Here is a 17,821-nt window from a genome sequence, read left to right on the forward strand (position 1 = left end):
GCATGTCGCGTTTGCATGGGTAAGTGAGGGTGTGTTTGTTTGTAGAAGTGTGTGAGTGCATGGGTGCAGGTATGTGGAAATGCTTACTCCTGTCTCTAGGATGCAAGACCGCCATCTTTTTCTGGTGGTGCAACTCCCAGAAAAATGCTGATGGTCTCCCGCGTCGTAATATCGCTAGCGGTATTACGGCGTCTGCGGTGCTGGAGGTGCTCACCTCCAGCCCGGCGGACCATGGAAAACCTGTGCGACTGGCAGAGTATCAGCGGTTTGACTTCGGCCAAACTGCTGAACTTGTAATTTAGCGGTATTCACCGCTGACCCGTTGGCAGTGAGACCTCCACCGCGGCCCTGGTGGTCTTCAGGCTGCCAGGGTCATAATGAGGGCCATAGTGTTAATATGTGAATAGTCGATGTGCACCATGAATCAGTCACATATACCAATGAAATCACATCACTATTAGCTAATCCACCTTACATGAACTCTCCTTCAACCCGTCTCCAAGGTATGTGGTCAATCAGGCTCTGAGACTTAGGCCTGAGATTACTGACTGACAGGTCAAAGGTAGGGCAGCACATAGCCGGCAGACAAACGTGTGAACAGGAAACTGAGATCACAAATAGGCAGCGGCACCACAATGATCCCAGGAGATTGCCCCCGATAAAAAACACATGGGAGAGAGGTTCATGCATTCCCAAACACTATAAAGTCAGATGCCATATGAAGTTAGGAACACACAGCCAATCAGAACACAGCACACACATTAACACACAGCGATCACACGCAACTCAGGCTGAACATCTGGACATGTTACCGGCTGGCCCACATTTTGTCCATGCAAGGTCGAGGCCCACCTGCATTTGCTATCAGGACCTTATTTATGACTCCATGTCAACTGTTCATATTCTTCACCCCAAAAGGAATGCTGTAATAGTTTTATTGTGCCCAAAGAAATGTATAAGGCACTGCACAGAACACATGAGACAGTCCTCTGACCCCAGTTCTGTAATTGTTCTCCCGGCCGTAATGTTTAATTAAATGAACCCTTTCTGTTTTGCCAAACTCCTCTTGTCTTTTGTTTTTTCACATTCACATTTAAGCAACATTTTGGTGAGCCAGATAGGAGCTGATTGGTTCCTCGGACCCAACTGCGACCAAAGGAAGGGGACATTGCATAGATGGATTCACATTCGCGCAACAAGGAAAGGTGACCAAACACCGCAATTGACTGGAAGTTTTGCTGAATCCCGGGGGCAGAGGTGCATCCTGAAGCTGCCGTTAGAAGGGTAAGAGATTACATCAGAGCCTTTGTCCTAGCATTTTTCATATGGCAAACTAGTAAATAGCATAACCCATGGAAGTCACCTTTTTCGATAGCCAGCACGCAAGGAAAGGTGAATATTGTTTTGGTTTTTTTTCTCTTGGACTGCTGGGCATGACACAGATGGTATGCTTTTCCCCTGGGCGTGACACAGGGTTGATGGCTTGGACCGCTGGGCGTGACTCAGATGGTACGCTTAGGCCCTTGGTGTGATATAGGGCTGTCATCTCAATTTTGAGAGACGTCTATTGCTTGGACCACTGGGTGGACCACACATGGTATGCAGAGGCTCTGGATGTGATATAGGGCCCGCACCTCAATCTTAGTTTTAGTCTAAAAGGGTTTCACAGTGCTACCGGTTTCTTAAGATTATTGGTGTCTGGAGGAAGTCAGAGGTGTTGTTCTCTTGGTCCACTGGGCATGACGCAGATAGCATGCATGACCCTTGGGTGTGATATAAGGTGTGACTTGGACATTGGAGAAGAAAAAGATTGGGATCTAGGAGATTAGGCGTAGCTTGTGTCTGGCTAAGGAGGGCATATGGTTGTTGAGTTATTCCTTTTGTTCTTCGCATAAATTGTTGTTATCTTTTCTGGAGTGCTCTAAAGGGCCCCAAACTAGTTCCCAGTGTAAAGATTCCCAACCCTCTGTTGAGAAGAAGAGTTGGTTCCCTTCAGAAATGCCTGCAGTGAAGGGACTCATCAAGTGCTTTGCCTGTGTTCAGGATGGGCACATCAGAGGGAGCCCCAAGTGTTTTAAGTGGGCACAACCTTCCCCCAGTGGTGGGCAGTCATTTGGGGTGGCCAGTGTAGCGCTTGTGGAGGAGGTGGATCCAGTTAGTGGTGGGGAGCCAGCTGAGTTGACCCTAGTCTCACTGGGTGAGGGTGAGGTGGTCCAGAGAACCCTCATGCCTGATAATATACAAAGAAGTACAGGCAGAGGGTGACCATCAATGGGAGGCAGGTGGAGGCTCTTAGAGACACAGGAGCCATTATGCCAACCGTCTGCTGTCATCTGGTGTCTCAAGAGCAGGTTATCCCTAATGTAGTCTATCAAGTTATAGCAGTAGACAACAGTGAGTCCCAATGCTTGGTAGCTCAGGTTCCCTTTGAATGAGGGGGGTCTCAGGTTCCTTGAGGGTAGCTGTGAGTCCATCCATGCCTGTTGACTGTCTGCTAGGGAATGTCTAGAACATACTGCCTGGAAGGAGGTGGAGCTCAGGTTCCATTTGGAAATGTTGGGATTGCCAGAGTGGGCGTGCATGGTCCATGGCTATCAGGGAGTGTGATCAGGAGGACCTGGAGCCTGAAACAGTGGCCCAGGTGCCTGCCAAGAAAGGAAGAGGCAAGAGGTGTGGCAAACCCACTCCTGAAATTCCCACAGGAGGAGGCTGAACCTGAGGGGGACGCCCCAGAACAGACAGACCACAGGCCCCTCAGATGGCTAATGCAGATGAGAGGTGGGAATACTAAACTGTTGAAGTGGTCCATCTCCCTACAGGGAATGGACTTTACGGTGGAACACCACCCCCAGAACAGATCACGCCAATGCTGATGGTTTTTTTCAGGTTTTTCCACCTTAGTGATGAGAACTCTCAGGGGGTTGAGTAGTTCTCCTCATTTTCAGCTGAAGGGGTCACATGTTAGACCGGGCAGCTCCTGGCGTGGTTTCCCTGTACTTTTTGCTTCTGACCTCCTGTTTTTGGACCCTGTGCTGTAATTAGTTTTGGTGGTTTTGATACTCTGGGCACTTTACCACCGCTAACCAGTGCTAAAGTGCAAGTGCTCTCTTTCTAAAAGATATTGGTAATTGTTTTTCCATGATTGGCACATTTTATTTACTGGTAAGTCCCTGTTATAGTGCACCAGGTGTGCCCAGGGCCTATAAATCAAATGCTACTAGTGGGTCTGCAGCACTGATTGTGTCACCCACATGAGTAGCCCTGTAAACATGTCTCAGGGCTGCCACTGCAGTGTCTATGTGTGGAGTTTTGCACTGCCAATACGACCTAGCAAGTATACCCACTTGCCAGGCCCAAACCTTCCCTTTTACTACATGTAAGCCACCCCTAAGGTAGCTCCTAGGTAGCCCCATGGGTGGGGTGTGGTGTATTTAAAAGGGAGGACATGTACTGGTATGTTAGGGAAATGCTGCCAAGTTCGGTTTTCACTATTACAAGGCCTATCTCTCCCATAGGATAACATGGGGATTGCCTTTGAATATTTTTTAAATACAATTTCCCATTGGGAGCACATAGAGATATGGAGTTTGGGGTATCTGAACTCACAAATTAAATATACAGCTTTTGGTAAAGTTGTTTTTCAAATTGTAAGTTTGCAAATGCCACTTTTAGAAAGTGGGCATTTTCTTGCTTAACCATTTCGTGTCTCTGCTTGGCTGCTGAATACATGTCTGGGTCAGACTGACAGTTGGGTAGTCTGTGAATTCACTCTAGACAGTGACACAGAGGGAGCTGAGGTGTGTTCTGCATATCCTGATGAGTTTTCCTGGGCTAGAGTGGGAGGGAGGAGCTGACATCTGCACTTGAAAGGGCCATATAGTCTCGGACCCCTCAGTGTGTGTCTGGGGCAGGGCAAGGAAGAGGCAGGTACAAGTATTGGACTGCTGGATCAAGAGGAACCTCTGTCAAGGAGAAGAGCTTGATGCTTGAGGAGTACCTGCTACTCTGCCTGTTGCTTTGCTGTGCTGGCCTGCTGCTGCTGCTACTTCATTAAGAGGGAAAGGATTGGACTTTGCTTTCTGAAATTCTGCTTGTGAAGATTCTCCAAGGGCTTGGACTGAGCTTGCCTCCTGTTAAGAAGTCTCAAGGACATCATAGACTTCACCTGCCAGCACCTGGGTAATCTTGCTGAGGACCCCAACTTGCCAAGAGGTGCCAGTCCAGTACCTGGGCCCTTGGGAGTGAAAGCTGGCTTGAAACTAAGAAAAACCAGGCACACCAACTCCGGATGACTCCAGAACCGACTCAAGCTGCCTGCAACTCGAAGCCATGGTCCCCGTGGGAGTGCAACAACCCTGACCGAAGCCACAGGCCTGATGCCACCGTGGCCTCACTGAAGCCCTTCGACATCGTGAGTTCCGACTGCTGAGTCACCGACGTCCTTGGCACCCGACTCCGCCGCAGCACCTGTACACCTGTGGCGTGACCACGACTCCAAGAGGTTGCCCCATCGTGTGTTGACCCGCTGGACTCATTGATCCCACCGGATCATAAAGAACCAATGTCTCACTCCCACGCTGCATCACCTCCCCTGTTCTGCAGTAAGGAGCCAACGCCTCACCTCCTAACTCCGTGCACTGGCTAGTTTTCCTGGTTACTAAAGGTACTGTACCTTGGGGTCGGTATGACTCCGTAACCGTGTCCCCCTTCCAGCGAGTAGCATTGGACTTTTGGGAACAACTCTGTCAACGACGTTGTGATAGCATCAGTTGGAGCTCTTGTGCTTTTAAGTGTTTTTATTGGGATTTAATCTTCTCAAATTCTTATCTCTGCTGTGTATGTTGGATTTTTGTCGTATTGGTCTTGTTTGATTTAGATAAATATTCGCTATTTTTCTAAATTGGTGTGGAATCCTTTTGTGGTGTTTTCACTGTGTTACTGTGTGTGTTTGTACAAATACTTTACACATTGCCTCTGAGATAATCCTGACTGCTTGTACTAAGCTCCCAGTCAATCAATCAATCAATCAATCAATCAGTTATTTGTTAAGCGCGCTACTCACCCGGTAGGGTCTCAAGGTGCTGGGGGGAGGTGGGTGCTACTACTCGAAGACCAGGGCTTGAGACGTTTCCTGAAGGTCAGGAGGTCCTGGGTCAGATGTAGGTTGACGAGGAGGGAGTTCCAGGTCTTGGCGGCAAGGTGGGAGAAGGATCTGCCACTGGCTGTGGTACGGTGGATGCGTGGGACGGTGGCGAGGCGAGGTTGGCGGATTGGAGCTGGCGAGTCGGGATGTGGAAGTTGAGACGCTCATTGAGGGAGGCAGGTCCGGCGTCATGGAGAGCCTTATGAGCGTTAATTAGGAGTTTGAAGATGATCCTTTTGTTGCTGGGGAGCCAGTGGAGGTCTCTGAGGTGGGCTGAGATGTGTTTTTGGCAAGGGAGGTTGAGGATGAGTCGTGCTGAGGCGTTCTGAATGCACTGAAGTTTTCTCTGGAGCTTGGCTGTTGTTCCTGTGTAGGGTGCGTTGCTGTAGTCCAGACTACTGCTGACAAGGGTGTGGTGACCGTTTTTCTGGTTTCAATGGGGATCCATCTAAAGGTCTTGAAAAGCATGCAGAGGGTGTTAAAACCTGCGGATGAGATGGCGTTGACTTGCTGGGTCATAGTGAACGATGAGTCCAGTATGAAGCCGAGGTTGCATGCGTGGGTGGTGGGTGTTGGGGCGGCTCCTAGAGTGGCAGGCCACCAGGAGTTGTCCCATGCTGATTTGTTGGCGCCGAAGATGATGATCTCAGTCTTATCTGAGTTCAGTTTGAGGCGCCTTCTCTCCATCCAGTTGGCGATGGCATGAAGTCTGGTGTAAAGATTGGTCTTGGCGGTTGCGGGGTCCTTCGTGAGTGTGAGGATCAGCTGTGTTTCGTTCGCGTAGGAGACGATGTTGAGGCCATGGGATCGGACGATGTTGGCGAGCGGCGCCATGTAGACATTGAAGAGGGTGGGGCTAAGAGAGGATCCCTGGGGAACTCCGCAGATGGTCTTGGTGGCTTTTGACAGGAACGGGGGAAGCCGGACTCTCTGGGTTCTGCCAGAGAGGAAAGATGTGAGCCAGTCCAGGGCCTTGTGGCGGATTCCAGCATCGTGGAGGCGTGTGCGAAGTGTGTGGTGACAGACGGTGTCGAAGGCTGCAGAAAGGTCAAGGAGGATGAGGGCAATGGTTTCACCTTTGTCGAGTCTGCTCCTGATGTCGTCGGTAGCAGCGATGAGAGCGGTCTCGGTGCTGTGGTTCTTGCGGAAGCCGGATTGGGAGATGTCGAGGAGGCTGTTGCCCTCCAGGAAGCGAGCTAGTTGGCTGTTGACTATCTTCTCGATGACCTTCGCTGGGAAGGGGAGTAGGGAGATGGGTCGGTATTTCTTGAGGTCCTTGGGGTCGGCCTTGGGTTTTTTGAGCAGGGCGTTGACTTCGGCGTGTTTCCAACTCTCCGGGAAGATGGCGGTCTCGAAGGGTTGGCGGGTGAGCCGGAGTGAATGGTGCTCATGGTCTTGGTGGTTTCCTCGTCGTTGGTGTGGGTCCAGGCACTCAGGATGTTGGTGTGGATGGGTGCGTTGGGGTCGGCATTGGCAGTGGTGGTCATGAGGGTCGGCAGTGCGAAACTGCCATGGACGTCTGTGATCTTGCGGTGAAAAAATATGGCAAGGGAGTTGCAGAGGTCTTGCAAGTGTGGGGGGTCGGCTGAACAGGACTTGGGGTTTGTGAGTTCCTTGAGGATGCTGAAGAGCTCCTTGCTGTTGTGTGAGTTGTTGTCACTTCGTTCTTGGTAGAATGATCTTTTGGTGGTCCTGATGAGCTGGTGATGTTTGCAGATGGCAGTCTCCAGGGCGGCGTGGTTGCTCTCTGTTTGTTCTTGGAGCCAGATCTTCTCGGCTTTCCGGCATTCCCGCTTGGAGGTCTGAAGGTCGGCGGTGAACCAGGGAGCTTTCTTGCTGGTGCGAGTGTTAGAAGTTTTCCAAAGTGGAGCGAGGGTGTTGGTGCAGTCGTTGAGCCATTGTTTGAGGTTGAGGGCGGCGGTGTTGGGGTCGCTGGTGTTGGGTGGTGGGGCATGGGCGAGGGTGGAGATCAGTTGGTCCTTGAAGATCTTGTTCCATTTGCGGTGAGGGGTCCGTTGCTGGTGGTGGTGAGCAGTGGGTTTCTGGAAGGGGAAATGGACACAGCGGTGGTCGGTCCAATGGAGTTCGGTGGTGTGGGTGAAGGTGATGTGGCTGCTGGTGGAGAAGATGGTGTAGAGTGTGTGGCCAGCTGAGTGGGTGGCTGTTGTGACCAGTTGCTTGAGACCGAGGTTGGCGAGGTTGGTGAGCAGGGCAGAGGAGTTGCAGTCGCTGGTGTTCTCCAGGTGAAAATTCAGGTCGCCAAAGAGCATGTAGTCCATGGAAGCGAGGATGTGGGTGCTGATTGTGTCAGTGATGGCTTCTCAGAATTGTGGGCGGGGGCCCAGAGGTCTGTAGACAAGGGTTCCTTTCAGGGCGGTGTTGGCGTTGACGTAGATCTAGAAGTGCAGGTGTTCTGTGGCATCTAGGGCGTCGTGGGTGTTGGTATAGATCCTGATGGTGCTCCTGTGGATGATGGTGATTCCTCCTCCTGGTTTGTTGGTGCGGTCTCTTCTGATGATTTTGTAACCCTCAGGGATGGCTATGGCGATGTCGGATTCCGAGGAGGGGTTCATCCAGGTTTCGATGAGGAAGGCGATGTCTGGGGAAGTTGATGTGAGCAGGTCCCAGAGTTCGATGGCGTGCTTGTGGACGGAGCGGGTGTTGAGGAGGATGCAGCTTAGGTGTTTGTTATGGGTGGCATTGTTGTGGCGTTGTTGTGGTGCTTGGTGGCTTGAGCGCAGGTGAAATTGCATGTCCAGCACGAGAAGGGTCCATGGGTGTGTCTAGGGGAGGTCTGGATGCAGGTGGTGGGGCGGCCAGGGTTGAGCGCGTGGAGTTCTTTGGTGGTGTAGCGGCATCTGGTGGCGTGGGGGGCACCAGGGGCTGGAGCTACGCAGCATGTATAGAGTGAAACCTGGCCTTAAAACAGGTCAGGGGTCACTCTGTGCACCGCACAGAGGCCGCCATTAAGAAGGGGAGGTGGGAGGGAGGATTAGCTGGGAGGCAGGAGGTGGGGAGCGGTGGCAAAAGGCACTAAAACAGAGTCAAAAAACAGAAAAGGCACTGAAACATAGTCAGAAAAACAGAAAGGGCACAAAAGGTGGAAAAATGGCATAAATAACACAAAGACAAATTACAGGACAGACACACAATACTTACGGCAACCACTAGACACCAGGGATGAGGCGCAGGTGTGGCTGCGGGTGGTGGAGGGCCTCGAACTCGCAGCAGTGGCGAGGGCAGGGTCGGGGGCACGGTGGCAGACAGGGGGAGCTGCGAGCGTGTATAAAGTGAAACCTGGCCTTAAAACAGGTCAGGGGTCACTCTGTGCACCGCGCAGCGGCCGCCATTAAGAAGGGGAGGTGGGAGGGAGGAGCAGCTGGGAGGCGGGAGGCGGGGAGTGGTGGCAAATGAGAGCATCGAACTTGCAGCAGCAGCGGGGTCGGGGGCACGGTGGCAGACAGGGGGAGCTGCGCCAAGGGGGTGAGCAGGGATTATCTGAGCTGTGTATCTTCCTTACACTGACTAGTGTGAGGGTCCCTACTTAGACAGGGTGTAAACTGATTGCCAGCTAGAGACCCCATTTCTACAAACCACCATTACCAAGAACCATCACTTTTTCAGTGGCCACATCACTACTCCCAACAGGATCAAGAACTACAAACATTTTTCCAAACTATACCACGTCAGCAATCCCAACAGCATCAAGAATCACAAACTGCACCACAAACTTTTTTGAACTGTCAAAGTAAGAAACTCCAACCACCAGAAGGCTACAGACATCTTCCATGGAATTCATCACAAGATGTTATGTATTCTTGCACATGAATATCCTCTGTTTGTCATCGAGTCCATTCCAAAGAACTGCCTAATCTAATGGAATCCATCCAGAAAATGCCACTGCACTTGCGTAGGGACCTCTCCCATGTTACTTACAATTACACAAAATACAACATTAGCATTTCACATGTACTACACAGTGCAGTCTTACCCAACACATGGTATCAGCACATGACCTCCGTGGGTTCCAAGACATCAGCCAGGTCATGTTACGTCTGTTCACTGATACTGCATGAAAAGTAATTGCTTTTTGTGCTTTGTCAGTTTTCTTTGTTCCAGTCGAAACATGATGTCGGTTTGATATGATATTGCTGGTAATTTAATGCAACTGTGTTTTGTCTTGAGTATTGTGTTTTGTCGATGACTCAATGAGTTATATGAAGGCATTGCCAGGTCTCACAAATTACTATTTGATACCAAAGTAAGGCTTGCTATTTTGGTGCCAAATTTCTTGAAATCTGAAGTAACAACTGCACTTTCTTCAAGGGTGTGACCTTTCATGTGGTTTGTCAATGGTGTTTGTTAAATGCTTATATTGATGTATCTCTAAATAACACTGAGCTCATTAGATCTAGCAATCCCGTGCATATATTTCCCCACTCCACAAGTAAAACTTGTAAAACCTTGTGTACATATTTCCTACTGCCAGAGTAAAACTTAAGTTTCCCTAAATAAAACAGAAAATGTAGGCGCATATAACTTACTCCCTTTATTACATACACACCCTCGTTGGTGCAGGTCACAACCATTGTCCATCGCCAGGGAGTGCTTTTAAAAATCCTCCGTTGCTTTCCACTGGAAGAGATTTTTTTTTTAAAGCCCTGGGGAGACCCGGAAGAGCCACATCAGGTGGGTAGCGTTTTAATCAGTACTAGTTGGAGAACCCTGGGTGGTAGAAAGTTTGTGGATCTCTGCATATTCCTGTAGTTTACATCACAGAAATGAAAGGAAAAATAGTGTTTTTATTCAATGTTTCACCTTTGAAGGGTATTATGGGTAAAAAAAACGTTGGGGGATCCACACAATCGACAGCTCCGTAAACTCCCCTTGATGTCTACTTTTCAGAAATTCCTGGGTTTGCTCGGTTTCTCTACATGGTTGCCGAGGACTAATTAGTACATTTACCATTGTTAACATAATCGCCACAATACATTTTGGGCCCCTCCCTGACGTGGTCACTTGCCCCACCCACACAAGTGAGATACCATTTTTATCGGGAGACTTGGGGGAATGCTGGGTGGTCAGACATGTGTGACTGCCTGCAGATTCCAGAACTTTCCATCGCAGAAGTTTGAGGCAAATGTGTTGTTTTGTCAAAGTTTGAGGTTTTGCAAGGGATTCCGGGTAACAAAACGTGGTATGAGCCATGCAAGTCAGCCCACCCTGGATGCCCTTAGGTGTCTAGCTTTAAAAAATGTACAGGTTGGCTAGGCTTCCTTAGGTGCCAGCTGAGGTAGGGCCTAAAACCTAAAGCTACCCACATTGGAAAAAAAGGACCACTTTTCGTTGGAATAATGTGCTGCTTTTTGTGCTGTTTCCTGTTGTGGGCATAGGCCTATGCACACAAGTGAGGCATCATTTTTATCAAGAGACTTGTGGAAGCATAGAATAGTAGAACATTTGTCATAACCTATTGGCATTTGCTGCATTTGTGCCTTTCAAATGTAAGCCAGTGCATAAGAAAGATGACATTATGAAACTAGCAATGGAACCCACGAATTCAGAGATGTATAAATCAACACTGCTCCTAAACTCCATATCTTGTTCCCATTTCAGAAATACATAAGTTTCCTTGATACCCATTTTCACTCTGCCTCTTTTGCTATAAGAGTTGGTCTATAGTAGGTACTCTATGAAAAAACATTGTACGGTGCACCTCAGTTGTTGGCTCTGCATACATTTGGTTCTTGGAGAACCTACAAACTCTGTATATCCCTGCAATCAGAAGGGTCTAGCTGGTGTAAGAGTATATTGCTTTTGTTAATGGGCCATGGTAATATTTATTTTTTCAACAGTTATTTTCCTTCCAAAACCTTGAGGGATGTACACATATCACCCCTTGCTGGAATCAGAATTTTGTCTACTTTTTCAGAAAATGTTAGCTTTCCTGGAACACCATCAGTTTCATACTGGTTTCCACCACAAACGTGAAGTAGGTTGAGAGCCCTAAGAAAATAGGGAAAATAGGATACTTCTTAGAAAAATGCTGAATCTGTGGTACAAAATTATGTTCCTGGATTCAGCTGTGTATATTCCTGAATGCTGGGAATATGGTGACCTTAGTACATCAAACCATTTGTGGATGCCATATTTAGGGGAAAAACAGCTACTTTTATCTAGAGAATATTTGTCCTATTTTTCTAAAAAAAAGACTCAAAATATTGCTATATTTTGCCTATTTTCTTGGTCTCTTCCAGGGGAATCCACAAACCCTGGGTACCCGGGTACCTTCCAGGATGGTGGAAAAACAAGATACAAATTTGGCGTGGATACCTTGTGTGAAAAAAAATGTATGGAGCCCTAAGCATGAACTATCCCACATAGCTGAAAAAGGGGGTGGAAAAGGCCCAGCAGCTAAGGGGTTAACATTCCCTATAAATCATAAAAGCTAGAAGTGTAACTGACCCCTAAAAACCTGTCCAACTTATTATGGAATCGCCACTAAAGGACATGCAAAACAGATTCCCACACAGGCTAAAAAATTAAACAAGTTTTTACTACCAATGGTGCACACACACTAAGGCACACACGTTTTGCTGGCCAAAAGAGGGAACATTTGACACTAACATAATCGAACACACAAGAACAGACATACTGACTACACAGGGCAAAAGAAGGACAGGAGAGAAGCATTACTAGAATTATGGGCCATCTTCAAGGAGGCCCAGACCGAAAACCCCACCCCACAGTCAGCAAGTAAGGCGTCCGCAACTCTCCTGCCATTTGCAGGAATGGAGGTGCTCTCCCCGATGCCTGCTATTCCTGCATTGGGTTATACCAATCTGTTGGTTGAGGGAGCCAAAAGGGCTCCTACCGAACAATGTACTGTTATCTCTAGGTACGGCCATCTAACAAATCAGCAGGCCCAGGTGATCTCAGCACCACTTCAGTCCAGCCCTAGCGCACCCCGAAGATCAACTCCCCATTCATTGTGTTCAGCCTATCGAACCCCAGGAGCACAGAGAAGACGCACTCTCACTGGTTCCAGTGAACATACTTGAGTGACAGGGAGATTCACAGTGGTTCTGCATGATGACACAACTAGTGGGGGTGAGGAAAGGGGTCCCAGTCCTCTGGGATCCGATGATGAAGGGGAAGCCACAGGGTATGCTCAGGTAGCCAAGTAAATAATAGAATGCAAGATTGAGGGCAGGTCCCTACAAAAAAGAACAGTGCATAGCTCAGAACGAAGGAGACAACCTAGATGGGATTTAGGGAAAAGGCATAAACGAAGAAGAGAGAGAGATAGCTCCCTGTAAGCACAACGAGAAAGTACCTCCACCTGAGGAAAGCTGGGTTAAGTATAGAGCCCCATTCGTAAAAGAGTCAGAGAAAGAAATAGAAGAGAGCCCTTTGGCTGGGAGCCGAGCCTCACTGGATCGTCACAGAAGGAAAGAGGCTAACCAGGAAATAAGAGATCAGGGTCTCCTGGTACAAACTCAGCGTAGACACAGGAGAATCAAGATGGCACCTTTGTGTGCACACTAGGGGAGCAGTGACTAAGACGTCTATTGCTCCTCTTGAGCATGCAGGGCAGACAAGCCAACTCCAAAAGAGCTAGTGGCTGAGATGAAGGCGAGATCATTGTGCAACCATTTTCTCATCTGTTAACCCACTGGCCTGAAGAAAGTGACCAGTATGATAGACCCTGGCCAGATGAGGGATCCTTTGAACCAGAGGCCAGAGCTGTTGCAGAAGACTGCATCTGGCATGGAAGGGGCGATCCCAAGTGGAACTTGCCCTACATGCAGGATTGTCTAAGAAGATGGGACAGCTATGTTAGGGAACAACCAATAGAGCTACCTATAGCCAACATATGCCCACTAATGCAGAAGGGCATGTCAGGGACCATCTATTTGCCATGGGCATAGATGGATAAGGAATGGCTAAGGACCAAATTGCCATCATTGCTGGATGGGACAGGGAAATGGATCTCATGTTTTGAGAAGAACACCACAGAAATAAACCTAGCGATAGGCAATGTCAAATGTCTGCTAAACAGTCTTACCCGAGAGCAGACTAACACGGTGTTTACCCGAGCCCACATCCCGGCAATCATGCAGACAAATGCTGAGCATGACAGGGCCACATTCAATTCATACAGGCACCAAATATGGACAGTCCTGAAAGAAATGTTCCCTGACTGCCCAGATGTAGGAGGGCTAATGGCAGAAATTATGAAACTTGGCGAGACCATAACCGATTTTCTAGATAGGATGAGAGAACGATGGGGACAAGAGACAGGACAGCCATGGATGGATACAGGCCCCCAGGTCGCATTCCTTTTCAATATCCTCAAAAAGGGTTGCCCACCAAAATAGAAAGCAGATTGAGTAGCGTAGTGGGGCTAGACACCAAGTCCTGCCGGGAGATACAAGCTCACCTATTATATTATCACAAAAAGAAAGAAGGAAAGGAGAGGGAAAGACAAGAGCAAGCTCAGAGAGACACTGCTAAGCTGCTCCAACGCAAATTTAAAAAAGACCACCTTGGGGGGGAGGGGGGAAATTTGTGTTGGCCGCAAGCATGCAAATGGCACCAGTCCTGAAGGGAGTTCAACTGCAAAACCCTGGAGGGTTTCAACATAGCTACAACGGAAGAAACCAGGGAGGTTGGCAGCAGCCATACCTCATAGAAAAGCATTTCAGAGCAGAGGTCGATGAGCTGGGCTAGGCCCCACAAAATTTCCATCCACAAAACCAAGCCTAGGGAACCCTGAATACACCTTATCCTCAGCCACAGGGAAGTCAGTCCACTGCTGCACAATCTCAACAGGGGTCCGGTAGTTGGACACACCCATTGCATCAGCAAACACAAACAGGGAACTCAGCCTAACAAGGACTGGGGCCAGAACAGCGGCAGGGAGGGCAAACTGTTTGGGGATGTAATACTGTAGGAAACTGGCACTTGTTGCAGTTACCCCCCCCCACACCTTTTGTCTGACATTGATGATGACTTGACTGAGAGTATACTGGGATCCTTCTTACCAGGACCCAGCACCAGTGTTCTTCCCCTAAAAATGTACCGGTTTCCACAATTCGCACACCTCTGACCCACAGATAAGTCCCTTGTAAAAGGTACCAGGGGTACCAAGGGCCCTGTGACCAGGAAGGGTCCCTAAGGGCTGCAGCATGTGTTGTGCCATCCTAAGGGACACCTAACCTAACAAATGCACACTGCCATTGCAGATTGTGGCCCTCATTACAACCCTGGCGGACTGCGGTAAAATGGAGAAAAGTACTGCCAACAGGCTGGTAATACTTTTCCCCATAATATGACATTGGCGGTTTGGCTCAAGCCAAACCACCAATGTACCACACCGTCCGCCATGGCAGTAATGACCACCAGGCTGGAGACTGCAGTCTCCAACCAGGCGGCAGTTACTAGCCCACCTGCTGGATTATGACCCCCCCCTACTGCCATGGTTTTCGTGGCTTCCTTACCGCCACGAAAACCATGGCGGTAAGCACTATCAGTGAGAGGGAGTACCTTCCATGTCACTGATAGGGGTCTTCCCCGCCCCCTCCCCTGGTTTCCCATCCACCCCCTCCCACTCCAGACCCCCCCACGACATACACGCTTCTTCATGCACCATTTAACACACATATACACACTCATACCCACATTCATCCACGCATGCATACATCCATTCACACACACATCCACACACACTGACGTACATACATGTACACACGCATACACACAACACAACATAAATGCACTCACACATCCATACACTCACACACGGACAACACGCATCTAACATCTAACACCCCCATAGACACACACACAGACATACAATCCCCCCCACACACAAAACGCCCCCCACCCCTCTCCCCTGTCGGAGCACCCGCCTTACCTTTTGTGAGGGAGTCCTCCGGCAGGAGACAGGACGGAGAACACTGCCAGGCCATATCATGTGTCATGATATGGTCTGCGGCAGTCTACTGGTGTTGCACTGCTGCTGTCAGCAGCGCCACTTTACCGTCATCCGCCACCATGGCCACAGCTGGATTTCCGCCATCCTTCTGGCGGAATTCAGCTACAGTCATAATGAGGCGGATGGCTGGTAGGCGCGGCGACGGTTTTTTAGCGGCTGTCACTGCGGCGGTAGGCGGTATATACCGCCAATGTTGTAATGAGGGCCTGTGTGTGTTGTGGGAGAAAAAGGCAAAGTCAACATGGCATCCCCCTCAAGGTGCCATGCCCACAAAACACTGCCTGTGGCATAGGTAAGTCACCCTTCTAGCAGCCCTTCTAGCCCTCAGGCAGGTGCACTATACCACAGGTGAGGGTATAGCTGCATGAGCAATATGCACCTACAGTGGCTAGGTCCATTCTTAGACATTGTAAGTGCAGTATGGCTATATTAAGTATATGGTCTGGGAGTTTGTCTTTATGAACTCCACAGTTCCATAATGGCTTCACTGAATACTGGGAAGTTTGGTATCAAACTTCTCAGCACAATAAACCCCCACTGATACCAGTGTGGGATTTATTAAAAAAATGCACACAGAGGGCATCTTAGAGATGCTGCCCCCTGTATTTTACCCAATCCTCTAGTGTAGGACTGGGCTGGTCTGTGCCAGCCTGCCACTAGCAGATGAGTTTCTGACCCCATGGGGTGAGGGTCTTTATGTTCTCCGAGGCCAGAAACAAAGCCTGCTTTGGGTGCGATGTGCTTCACACCTCCCCCCTGCAGGAACTGTAACACCTGGAGGTGAGCCTCAAAGGCTCAGGCCTTGTGTTACAGTGCCCCAGGGGACTCAAGCTAGTGGAGATGCCCGCCTCCCAGACAAGCCCCCACTTTTGGCGGCCAGCTCGGCTGGAAACTTAAGAAAAACAAGGAGGAGTGACCACTTCAGCTGGGACCACCCCTAAGGTGTCCAGAGCTGAAATGACCCCTCCCTGCAGAATACTCCATCTTGGTTTGGAGGACAGGGACCTATAGGGATAGGAATGTGCCCCCCTCCCCAAAAGGAGTGGACACAAGGAGGGTGTAGCCACCCCCATGGACAGACGCCATTGGCTACAGCCCTCTGATCCCTGTAACGCCCCTAAATCTTTTATTTAAGGACTTACCTGAACCCAACTCACCAGATTCCTGGTGACCAGACAAGAAGAAGAAGGACTGCTTAGCTGAAACTCACAGCAGAGAAGAAGGAAGATGACAACTGCTTTGGCCCCTGCTCTACCGGCCTTTCTCCTGCTTCAACCTGCAAAAGGCCAGTGACATGTCCAGTGTGACCAGCGACCTATGTCCAACTACAGAGGACTGCCCTGCGCCCAAAAGGACCCAGAACTCCAGAGGACAGCGGCTCTGTCTAAAAAAATCCAACAACTAAGGACTCCCACCTCACTTTGAAAGCGTGAGTCCTGACCCCTGTGGCCCGACGCCCACGGTCCGTGTCCAGGAGGTCCACCCAGCAAAAAAGGGTCGCCAGGCAATTGCGAGCAAGTGTCAACCCTGGGTTGACCTCTCCACCCCTCCACTACGACACCTGCAGAGGGAATCCTGAGGACCACCCTGACCGCGAAGATCTGGACGAAGATATCTGGCGCCTAAAGACACACTGCACCCGCAGTCCCCAGGCCTTGGAGAAACCAACCCCCAGTGCATCTATGTTCAGCAGGCGGCCCTCCTCCCTGTCTGACCGTGGTGTGCCTGAGACACCCCACTGGACCTCGCTTGCAGCCTCTGAGTGACCCCCGGGGTCTCCTCATAGAACAGCATTGGAAGCCGGATGTCCTGTTTGCACCCTGCACCTGGAAGCCGCTGAGGATGTGTTTGATGCCTACTTGTGGCCCCTCCAGTCCTCTTTCAATCCCCCCTTTTCTGCCCTCCGAGTCATGGGTACTTACCTGCAGGCAGACTGAATTCCGAGTATCCCCTGTCTCCATAGGAGCCCACGTTAAAATTGCTCTACTTCAACCTCTGCACCCGACTGGCCTCGTGTTACTGGTGGTGGGTGTTTGGGGTTAACTTTAACCCCAACTGGTGGACTTCCTAAAACCCAGAGACTGAAACTGTAAGTGTTGTAGTTACCTGTAAAACGATCTAACATTTCTTCTTTCCCCAGGAACTGTTTCTGAAAATTGCAGTGTCCGTTTTTAAAACGGAGTATTGCCAATATTTCAAGAACTGTATTAATTACCGATTTCACACAAAGTGATGATACCTGTGTGAAATACAAATCTTTTAAGATACTTACCTGCAACTTGCATCTTGAGGTCCTAAAAATAAATTAAGAAAAAATATGTTCTCTATATCAAAATATTGGTCTAGAGTTCAGTTACTGAGTTTGTGCTTCTTCTATTGTCTGTGTGTGTACAAGAAATGCTTTGCACTATCCTCTGATAAGCCTAACTGTTCGACCACACTACTACAAAAGAGAGCATTAGTATTATGTACTTTAGCCTCTGTTAAGCCTCTGTTGAAACCCTGGACTCTGTAAACACTATGGCCCTCATCACAACATTGGCAGTAAATGCCACCTACCACCGTGCTGACGGCCGCCAACATACCGTGACAGTGGCGGTATACCGCTATGGGTATTATGACCCACACAGAGAAATCCGCCACTATACAGACACCCACACAAGTCCGCCAGCCCAAAG

Source organism: Pleurodeles waltl, chromosome 2_2 (assembly GCF_031143425.1).
Source record: "Pleurodeles waltl isolate 20211129_DDA chromosome 2_2, aPleWal1.hap1.20221129, whole genome shotgun sequence".
Classification (NCBI taxonomy): domain Eukaryota; kingdom Metazoa; phylum Chordata; class Amphibia; order Caudata; family Salamandridae; genus Pleurodeles; species Pleurodeles waltl.